The 11,180-nt window shown below is 46.5% G+C and overlaps 1 long non-coding RNA gene across 2 annotated transcripts; it reads left to right on the forward strand.

The window, feature by feature from the left end:
* The first annotated feature begins 668 nt into the window (after positions 1-668).
* LOC143766470 (uncharacterized) lies at positions 669-2,609 on the forward strand. Of its 2 annotated transcripts, none has more exons than XR_013213571.1 (2): positions 669-847; positions 2,251-2,609. It is a non-coding gene; the product is annotated as an uncharacterized LOC143766470 (long non-coding RNA). The 2 variants fall into 2 exon arrangements; XR_013213572.1 differs by having other exon boundaries at positions 2,427-2,609.
* The last annotated feature ends 8,571 nt before the right edge of the window (positions 2,610-11,180 follow it).

Genomic DNA, 11,180 nt, shown 5'->3' on the forward strand with positions numbered 1-11,180 from the left:
AACCCGGCACTCAACTTCAATATGAGATGCTGAATATTTTATTGCGTAGTGTCAATAACAAAACGTTTCGGTCCTTCAGACCTTCCTCAGTTACTACAACGTGTGAAAAAGAAATAAACATAACAATTTAAACACAAAGCCAAAAAACAAAATAGAAAAACAAAAGTATATACAATGATATGTAACGTACAACATTATGTACAGGATATAGGATCGGTCATATATAAGTAGGAATATATTTGATATAACGCTTTAGGAGCCAAATCTAGCATACCGATTTGTGAGGTGAATAAGATAGAGTCTCATAGCCAATAGGTCCCTATTGGAATCACTAGAGAAAGAGGAAAGGGATGATATTATAAATCAAAGTGCAGTACGGTGTTATCTGTGCCCCAGCTCCATAGTGGATACCTTAATTTTCAGAAGCAGCTCCTGGATTTGAGTAAGAGCTGTAAAACAAGGGAGGATAGCCTGAGTCCTTGTGAGCGGCCATATAGTGCCGTGGAGTGGGCGTGGCCACTGTCCAGTTTGTGCTGCTGAGCTGAGAGGAGATGAAGGTTACCTGTAGTGTGTCCGGGTATAGACGCGGTGTCCACCGCTAGTCATTACTGTCTGCCGGAATGAAGGAGACCGGCGTGTGCGCCCTTTTCTGTGGGTAGAGGCTAAATCCAAGTCGGCTAAAGGACCTCTGCTGACGTCATGCCCATGTGACCGGAGAGGCGGCGCCTCTTCCTCCATAGAACAGACAGAGCAGACACGAGGAAGCTGTGGATGTCATGGCGGGATTTCGAGGATTTTGTGCAGGATTTGGGGTATTTTGGGGTCATTCTCCAAAGTCATAGATCAGGTAAGTGGGAGTCTGCCTGGGGAGAATGGGGTGATGCTGCTCGCATGGGGCTGCCCGGGGAGAATGGGGTGATGCTGCTCGCATGGGGCTGCCCGGGGAGAATGGGGTGATGCTGCTTGCATGGGGTTGCCCGGGGAGAATGGGGGTGATGTTGCTTGCATGGGCCTGCCGGGGAGAATGGGGGTGATGTTGCTTGCATGGGGCTGCCCGGGGAGAATGGGGGTGATGTTGCTTGCATGGGGCTGCCCGGGGAGAATGGGGGTGATGCTGCTTGCATGGGGCTGCCCGGGGAGAATGGGGGGTGATGCTGCTTGCATGGGGCTGCCCGGGGAGAATGGGGGGGTGATGCTGCTTGCATGGGGCTGCCCGGGGAGAATGGGGGGGTGTTGCTGCTTGCATGGGGCTGCCCGGGGAGAATGGGGGGGGTGTTGCTGCTTGCATGGGGCTGCCCGGGGAGAATGGGGGGGGGTGTTGCTGCTTGCATGGGGCTGCCCGGGGAGAATGGGGGGGGTGTTGCTGCTTGCATGGGGCTGCCCCGGGAGAATGGGGGGGGTGTTGCTTGCATGGGGCTGCCCGGGGAGAATGGGGGGGTGTTGCTTGCATGGGGCTGCCCGGGGAGAATGGGGGGGCGTTGCTTGCATGGGGCTGCCCGGGGAGAATGGGCGGGTGTTGCTTGCATGGGGCTGCCCGGGGAGAATGGGGGGGGTGTTGCTTGCATGGGGCTGCCCGGGGAGAATGGGGGAGTGTTGCTTGCATGGGGCTGCATGTGCATGCTGGACAGGGGGTCTGCCTGGGGAGAATCGGGTGATGATGCTTGCATGGGGAGAATGGGGTGATGTTGCTTGCATGGGGCTGCATGTGCATGCTGGACGGGGGATCTGCCTGGGGAGAAGGGGGAGATGTTGTTTGCATGGGACTGCGTGCTGGAGGGGCCTGCCTGGGGAAGGGTGATTGCATGCTGGGGGTCTCTGTGGGAAGGGGGGTCACGTTCCTTGCTAGCGGTGCTGGGTGTCTGTTGGGAAGGGGGGCTGCAGGTCTCTGGGGAAGAGAGGCTGTGTGCTGGAGTCTCTGTTGGGAAGGGGGTCATGTTGCATGCGTGGGGGGTCTACCTGCAGAATGGGGCTGATGTTACTCGCATGGGTCTGTGTGGTGTGGGGGGCTGATGTCACGTGCTGTGCAGGTCAGTGTGTGTGATGTCACTTGCGGTGGGGGGTGCAGGGAAGTATAGTGCTACGTGTGTGGGGGCGAACAGGGGAGGGGATGAATGATGATGGAGATCTGAGGGATTGATATTACTTAGCATGAGAATCTCTGCCTGATGGTGAGGAGTCGGTCCTGTGTTTTGTTTTTTTTAATACATAAAACGTTTTCTCATTAATATTATTGGGGACACCTGCTGTCAGGTTGATGACTGACCTATGACCTCTGGGAGCGAAACAGCTTTACAACAATGTCTCCAGATCCCTGGCTTTATTCTCCCCTCACACTCTGTGCTGCTCAGTATTAGCCCGATGGCCACTGGTGTCAGCCACTACTTGTATCCAGTTTTCTGCATGATTTTTTTTCTGTTTTATTCTAGGTGTTGTGACTTTTCCCCATCCTGTGCCCCCCAGAGCAGTGACCTCCCTGCAGATGTCATTTCATCACTGGATTTCTTTTCACCAAGTGGAATGGCGGTGCCCCCACAATCCATGTGAGGACCCAAAGGGATGACACTGTGGGCGTCTGATAATGTCAGATAGATGAGTATAATTTACCCCCCCCCCCAAAAAAAAAAAAAAAAAATCCCTTTTTCTCGATTTGCTCTCCCTCTGTGTCTCCCCGCGCTCTCCCTAAAGGGAACCTGTTACCCCCAAAATCGATGGTGAGCTAAGCCCACCAGCATCAGGGGCTTATCTACAGCATTCTGTAATGCTGTAGTTAAGCCTCCAATGTATCCTAAAAGATGAGAAAAAGAGGTTATATTATACTCACGCGGGCGGTCCGATCCAAGTCGCGGTCCGGTCCTGGGCCTCCCATCTTGATAGGATGACTTCCTCTTCTTGTCTTCACGCTGCGGTGCGCAGGTGTCGGGAAAGGTCAGAGAGGCCTGGGGCCTGCACACTGCAGTACTTTGTGCTGGAGCCGCAGCGTGAAGACGACGTCATCTGATGAAGATAGGATGGACCGGGACTGTCCCTGGGTTAGTATAATATAACCTCTTTTTCTCATCTTTTAGGATACATCGGGGGCTTATCTACAGCATTACAGAATGCATTACAGAATGCTGTAGATAAGCCCCTGATGCTGGTGGGCTTAGCTCGCCCTCGATTTTGGGGGTGACAGGTTGCCTTTAAGCACCACAATACAATTTTTGCAGCTAAAGCACAGGGGACTTTGGTACAAAATGTGTTTTTCTTTTTTGTCATTAATCTGTCTTTAATGTTTAATTCATTGTTTTGATTTCTAAAACTCTTTATTATTGATTTGTGTGTATGCATACTTATATATTTCTCTTTTTTATTTCTAACTATTTGACTTGTAATAAACTTGTTTGACAGGTATGAGTTGAAATTTCATTTCCTTGCGGATTTACATTTTATGGGATAATGGGGAAGAGACAAAAGGTCGGGGGTGCAGCAGCTCTGGTGGTGGTGAGGCAGCAGAATGGTTATTGCAGGCTGTAGGCTTTCCTGAAGAGGTGGGGTTTCAGGTTACGTCTCAAGGATTCAAGGGTGGTGGATAATCGGACGTGTTGAGGCGTGGAATTCGAGAGGATGGGGGATATTGGGGAGAAATCTTGGAGGTGGTTGTGTGAGGAATGAATAAGTGTGGAGGAGAGTAGGAGGTCTTGGGAGGATCAAAGATTACGTGAGGGAAGATATTGGGAGATTAGTTCAGAGATATAGGGAGGGGACAGGTTGTGGATGGCTTTGTAGATCAGTGTTAGTAGTTTGAACTGGATTCGTTGTGGAATTGGGAGTCAGTGGAGGGATTTGCAGAGGGGAGAAACGGGGAAGTAGCGAGGAGAGAGATGGATTAGCCGGGCAGCAGAGTTTAGGACAGACTGGAGTGGTGCAAGAGAGTTAGTGGGGAGGCCACAGAGGAGGATGTTGCAGTAGTCGAGATGAGGGCATGCACAAGCATTTTAGTAGATTGAGGGCAGAGGAAGGGACGGATTATGGCAATATGTTTGAGTTGGAGGTTTGATGGACAGGGCAGAGTCGAGAGTTACCGTGAGGCAGTGGATTTCAGGTGTGGGAGAGAGCGTGATGCCGCTTACCATAATAGATCAGGTAGGGGGATACGCAAGATGGAGGAAAGATGATGAGTTCCGCATTGTCTACATTGAGTTTTAGGAAGCGAGAGGTGAAGGAGGATATGGCTGCTAGACACTTCGGGATTCTGGACAGCAGAGAGGTGACATCTGGGCGAGAGAGGTAGATCTGAGTGTCATCAGCATACAGGTGATACTGGAAGCCATGGGACTTTGAGTTGTCCTAGGCCAAGGGTATAGATGGAAAAAAGTAGGGGCCCCAGGACAGAGCCTTGAGGGACTCCAACAAAGAGAGGGTGGGATGAGCTAATACAGTCTGCTGTGCCTGCGCAACGACCGCAGAGTTGCCCAGATCATACCCCTACTGATTACAGGGTGGCCACCCGGCTGGATCCCTGCTGTGAAGACAAAGTACCATTATTACTTCCATCACTGGAGCGGGATGGCAAAATGTGTGAATACAAGCACATGCTGGTAGGGGCACTACTGACGGCATTCCCACCTGACAGAAGAAGCACAAGGCAGAGGAGGAGGAAGTCGCCAACGCAGCTGGGGCACCACCTCGGAAGGGAGGGTTAACATGGCTAAAATGTGAAAAAATTTCATCAGCATGACACAGCATCCAGCACCACCATCTGATACGGTCTATACAACCAGGTGCCAGCGTTATAACAACATGGTGGAAGAGTACATGTCAATGTCCACACGTCTGCATGTACTAAGTGATGGGTTTGCCCATTTAACTTCTTGGTTTCCAAAGTGAACACATGGCCTAGGCTTGTACTTTTTGACTTGAAAGTGCTGGCATGCCCCGTGGCTAGTGTAATGTTGGAACATGTGTTTATCACAGCAGGGGATATAATAACACATAGGCGCATCCACCTGTCCAAAGCCAACGTGGGCACTCTCGCATGCATTAAAAGAAACCAGGAGTGGAGTCCATAGGACTTGTGTGTACCTTTGGCAAACCAGACAAATGTACCATCTGCACCCAGACATTGTTATATTTTATTTGCCGTTTGTTTTATTTTGGCGCTTTACCAAAAAGGAAGAGAAATAAAATCCACAAAAATAATGTTGGATACCATCAGGCCTGCCTCTTCCACCTACACTGCAATGTCCACCTCCTGCTAGTCCACCTCCTCCACTAGGACATCCGACTACTGTATCTACATTGTTCTTTTTTATTTTATTTTATACTATGTTCCTCTAAGTGCTGTCCCTCTTAGGCTTAGTTCAGACGCAGCGTTTTTGAAGCGTTTTTCAACTTTAACATTGCTTTCAACCACTACAAATGCATTCACTGGGAAATGTCATTGTAACATTTAACACCCCTAGCTGGCCATGTGGTGTGTGACACATAAGGAGACCCATCTTGTTTCATTTACAAAGGAGGGACTCTTAAAGTCACAGAGCCTATTTTTACTGGTGCATCAGGCGGCATTAATCTTCTTAAAGGGCCAATATGAAACAGTGGGTCTCCTAAGTTGTTGTATCCTATGCTGTGAGTGGATGGGCTGCCAAGAATTACGACGCACCACAGTACCCCTGTCATAAGATGTCCAGGGGGGACTCCTGAAAAAGTGTTGCATTGAATTCAAGGCCTGCCCTGCTACCAATTCCTATGCACCCCAATAAGCCTTTGAACCCCAATAAGCCTTTGAACCAACATAGTGGATGGGCCCATGAAAATCCACTTCACAATATGCATTTTGTACTCTGTACTCCTTTGTTTTACACATTGGCGGCAAGGCCAGCCCTGCTGCATAGTCATATGCACCCCATTAGGCCTTGGAACCCACATGCTGGATGTGCCCATGAAAATCCACTCGTATTTTTTATGGTATGATGGTTCCCTCTTTGCAGAATTATTTACAGGAGAATTTGACAATTGTGTTTGCCATGTTTTTAACACTAAGGTTCAGATACGGCTTTAAAAAAGTCTAATCCTTGCACTACAAAGCAATTTCATTGCAAACTACAAAATTCAAGGAATATTAAGATTGAATAGTGTGAGTGTGTACATTTTTGTATATGTTACCAATAACATACACAAGTTAATGATTACATATGAGGATTACATAAATATACTGATTAATAATAATAATAATAATAATAATAATTTTATTTATATAGCGCCAACATATTCCGCAGCGCTTTACAACTTATAGAGGGGACTTATACAGACAACAGACATTACAGCATAACAGAAATCACAGTTCAAAACAGATACCAGGAGGAATGAGGGCCCTGCTCGCAAGCTTACAATCTATGAGGAAAAGGGGAGACCCGAGAGGTGGATGGTAACAATTGCTTTAGTTATTTGGACCAGCCATAGTGTAAGGCTCGGGTGTTTATGTAAAGCTGCATGAACCAGTTAACTGCCTAAGTATGTAGCAGTACAGACACAGAGGCTATTAACTGCGTAAAGTGTATGAGAACATGATGGAGGAACGTGATTATGTTGTTGTTTTTTATTAATAGGCCACACAGGGATAATTAGGTTAATGCGTTGAGGCAGTAGGCCAATCTGAACAAATGAGTTTTTAGTGCACGCTTAAAACTGTGGGGATTGGGGATTAATTGTATTAACCTAGGTAATGCATTCCAAAGAATCGGCGCCGCACGTGTAAAGTCTTGGAGACGGGAGTGGGAGGTTCTGATTATTGAGGATTGATTACGTATATATGAAGATTAACTTCATACAGTCTACTTAGATCATCACCAAGAGGCATTTAAATATCATCCGTCTGGAATATCCGAGAAGCAACACCAAGACAGAGAACCCCTTTGAGATTACCTACACTGCATGGGTGTCCCCAATTATGCAGGTATCAGCACACTGTACATGTACAGGTACCCCAGTTTTGGCATCTGTCTTAGTCATGTTTCTCTGGTCTTATATAGTGGTTTACACTATATAGTATCTCTAGTTTCACCCAGACCTTCAAGTGGCCAGCTTTCAAGGTTGTATTAAACTGAGATATCATGGAGTCATCAGACGAGTGGCCATAAACCACTAGAAAATAAAAGCCACAAGGATTTAGATCAAACCACCACAGGCAGAGTTTCAGTAAACCTTAATGTTTTACACTGACAAACCGCAAACATATAGAGGCTTCGAACGGTTTCTGAAGTGAGAAAACAAACATTTATCAAGATTGTGTCACTATGAGCATTGTCTGTCACATCTGTAAATGTTTTAATAAGTATTGGAAAGTTCCTAGATATGGAGTGAATGTTTTGTTGTCCTCTGATTGGACCCCAATCAGAGGACAACATCTGACATCTGTTATGATGACCCCACATGGACACAACTGTTTATCACTTATCACTCTCCTATAATGACAGTTCTGTGCTGTGTTGTGTGTAAATATGTGATTCTTCAGAATTTGCTTTAGTCTATGCCTGACGAAGAGACCTGAGTAGTCTCGAAAGCTTTCAATTTGTTACCATCTTTTCAGTTAGCCATTAAAAGGTATCAACCACTGAGGACTGTCAACTTTAAATATTTTTCTATCTACTGGCTAACACGGTACCAAGATATATATCTTTCCCACATTATAAAAGGCATCCATCTTGTCATTGAAGTTTGGAATGTCTTCTACAATTTTCATTAACTGATCGTGTATTTTTAATTCGTGCTGCTCTGTCATGTAATTTTTTTCCGTTGTAGTTCATCTGCCTATAAATCTTCTACTGAAACATCTGGATCTTGTTTGTCTGGTACAAATGATGTGGCGGCATTGTCTTCATGTTTGTTTAATCTTGTAAGAACAGAAACCTTTTTTATATCTTGGTGCAATTTGGATAATAACTCTGTTCGAGTATCAATTTGATCTTCCAATTGTTCAATATGTTCTGACAATATCAAACAATTTGGACTATCCAAGTAATCCCCGTCAGACTCTTGTGTGTCACCTTGTGTGTCAGTATGATCAATGTCTTGTGTGATAGTACATGCTTTATGTGTTTGTGTTTCAGTTTTCTCAAAGACTAAATTATTGTACACTCGGACCATGTGCGTGACATTTTGAAGCAATTTTTGTAATTTTTTTTACTGACAAAAACCTCTTATGAATTTTAAGATTTTCTGCTTCACATTGGCTATATAAACTAGAAAAAAACTTGAAGAAATCCAGCTCCAGGGATTAGAAACACCAAGGTTACTTACTAGCCGTTTTTTCCGGAACCCATGACGGCACACCTGAGAGAGGGGATCCGCCCAGTCAGGACAGGAAACCCTACTGAAAATAAAAGGGCGGTACCTCTCTGTCGCTTCAGTTGGTTTTTCAGAGCATGAGAGGCCCCCCTGGTTAGTACACATGGCAATCCAACACCACATTATATTAACTAAACACACCCAAAACAATAGTGCACACCGAAGGGGTGATAAAGGGGGGGAATATACGGGTGCCGTCATGGGTTCCGGAAAAACCGGCTACCAGTAAGTAACCTTGGTGTTTTCCCTTCCCCCATGACGGCACACCTGAGAGACTTTTGTAGAATGAAACCTTAGGGAGGGACCACCGCTTGTAGCACCCTTCTACCAAAGTTAGGTCAGCAGAGGAAGAAAGATCTAGCCGGCAGTGCTTGAAAAAAGTTGAGGGTGAGGACCAGGTAGCGGCCTTGCAAATTTGATCGATTGATACCTCAGCCTTTTCTGCCCAGGAGGTAGCCACGGCTCTGGTGGAGTGAGCCTTGATGCCTTCAGGAACCGGAGTGCCACCCGCAGAGTAGGATAAACTAATGGCCTCCCTAATCCATCTAGCAATAGTACTTTTAGCTACCCCACACCCTCTTTTGCTTCCCTGAAAGGCTACGAATAGGGTTTGGTCTTTCCTCCACTGACTAGTCATAGATATGTATTGTAACATAGATCTTCTCACATCTAACATGTGGAACTTTTGTTCCCCTGGATTTTTAGGATTACTACAGAATGATGGTAAAGTAATCTCTTGACTCCTATGGAACTTTTGAACCACCTTGGGGAGATAAGCCGGGTCTGGTCTTAGAACAATCCTCAAGGAGGGCATATTGACAGGGCCTGTAAATCACTTACCCTACGTGCCGATGTTAAGGCTACTAGTAAAACTGTTTTAAGGGTAAGTAACTTAGGTGATAACTCCTGCAAGGGCTCAAAAGGCTGTTTAGTTAGGGCTTCTAAGACTAAATTTAGATCCCAAGGAGGGATTTTTGGGATAACGACCGGCCGAGATCTACTACAAGATTTTATGAATCGTGAGACCCACCTATTTGAGGCAAGATTACAATTATATAGGGCCCCCAAGGCTGAAACCTGAACTTTAAGGGTGCTGGTTGCTAACCCAAGATGTAATCCTGCTTGCAGAAACTCTAGGATAGGACCTACTGGAGCCACCTCCCCCAAAGGTTCACCCAGGAATTCAAGAAATTTTTTCCATGTCCTACCATAGATCCTAGAGGTTATGGGTTTTCTGCTTTTCAACAGGGTGGAGATTAGCCCTGGTGAGAGTCCTTGGCGAATTAGTAACGCCCTCTCAAATTCCAGGCTGCGAGATGGAAGCCCTTCACCTGAGAGTGGGTTACTGGGCCCTGGGTTAGCAGGTCCGGAACCTCTGGCAGAATCCATGGGTCTGTTACCGACATCTGCCTTAGAAGGGAGAACCATGGTCTCCTTGGCCAAAAAGGAGCTATGAAGATGATTTTTGCCTGATCCTCTCTGATCTTCCGGATCACAGCTGGAATCATCACTATCGGGGGGAACGTGTAGGCCAGAGAAAACTTCCAGGGTATCAGTAGGGCATCTACTGCGAAGGGATGTTCTCTTGGATTCAAGGAGCAGAACTTTCTGACTTTTCTGTTGTGAGAGTTGGCAAACAAGTCTATCTCTGGTGTGCCCCAGGCTTGGACTATTTGTTGAAATATCTGGGGGTTTAAGGACCATTCCCACTGCCTTAAGCCTCTGCGACTCAGGAAGTCCGCTTGAGTGTTTTCTATGCCTTTGATGTGCAACGCCGACAGAGATGACAGGTGTTGTTCTGCTAGTTGAAAGAGTAGATTTGATGCATTCATGAGGCCTTTGGATCTCGTCCCCCCCTGATGATTGACATACGCCACCACTGCTCGATTGTCCGTCAGGATTCGAGTATGGCGACCCCGAAGTAAAGGAAGAAAATGTCTTAGGGATTTCTCCACTGCCCATAGCTCTTTTTCGTTTGATCCATAGTTTTTCTCTTGTATGGACCAGGTTCCTTGTACAGAGTGAGACCTCAGGTGAGCCCCCCAACCTGTACCGCTTGCGTCGGTCGTGATGATGTCTATGACCGGATTTTTCCACCGGACCCCCATTGTCAGGTGGTTTTTCACCGTCCACCAAACTAGGGAATCCCTTACGCCCAGAGAGAGACATAGATTTCCTTCTAAATGCCCTCTTAACAGTTTTTGAGCTGAGAGAACTTCCCACTGTAGTTGTCTTAGGTGGAATTGTGCCCATCCTACCGCCGGAATACACGATGTTAACGAGCCTAGTAGGGACATCGCCTTTCTCAGAGTCATTGTTGGCTGGCGTATTGCTGTACTGGCCAGGTTTATTATCTTGTCTACTTTGTTTTCTGGAAGGAGGCAGAGCTGACGTTCGGAGTCCAGTATTAACCCCAGGAAGGACTGTAATTTTACTGGCAGTAGTCTTGACTTGGGGATATTTATGAACCAGCCCAGCTCCACTAGAGTTGATGTTACTACTGATACTTGATGAGTGCAGTGGGACTCTGACCTTCCTATTACAAGGAAATCGTCCAGATATGGGACGATGACTACATCCCGGGACCGGAGGTACGACATTACTTCCACCATTACCTTGGTGAAAACCCTGGGAGCTGTAGACAGACCGAACGGAAGGGCTGTGTATTGATAATGCTTTACCTGATTCTGAATATAGAGAGCTACTCTCAAGTATTTCTGATATTCCGGATGTATTGGTATATGGTAATATGCATCCTTCAAGTCTATTACTGCCATGAAGCAGTGTTGGAAAAGAAGTTTTATGGTCGTATTTATAGACTCCATCTTGAAAGAGTAGTTCTCTATAGATTGGTT

The sequence above is a fragment of the Ranitomeya variabilis genome, chromosome 4 (assembly GCF_051348905.1).
Source record: "Ranitomeya variabilis isolate aRanVar5 chromosome 4, aRanVar5.hap1, whole genome shotgun sequence".
NCBI classification, from domain to species: Eukaryota; Metazoa; Chordata; class Amphibia; order Anura; family Dendrobatidae; genus Ranitomeya; species Ranitomeya variabilis.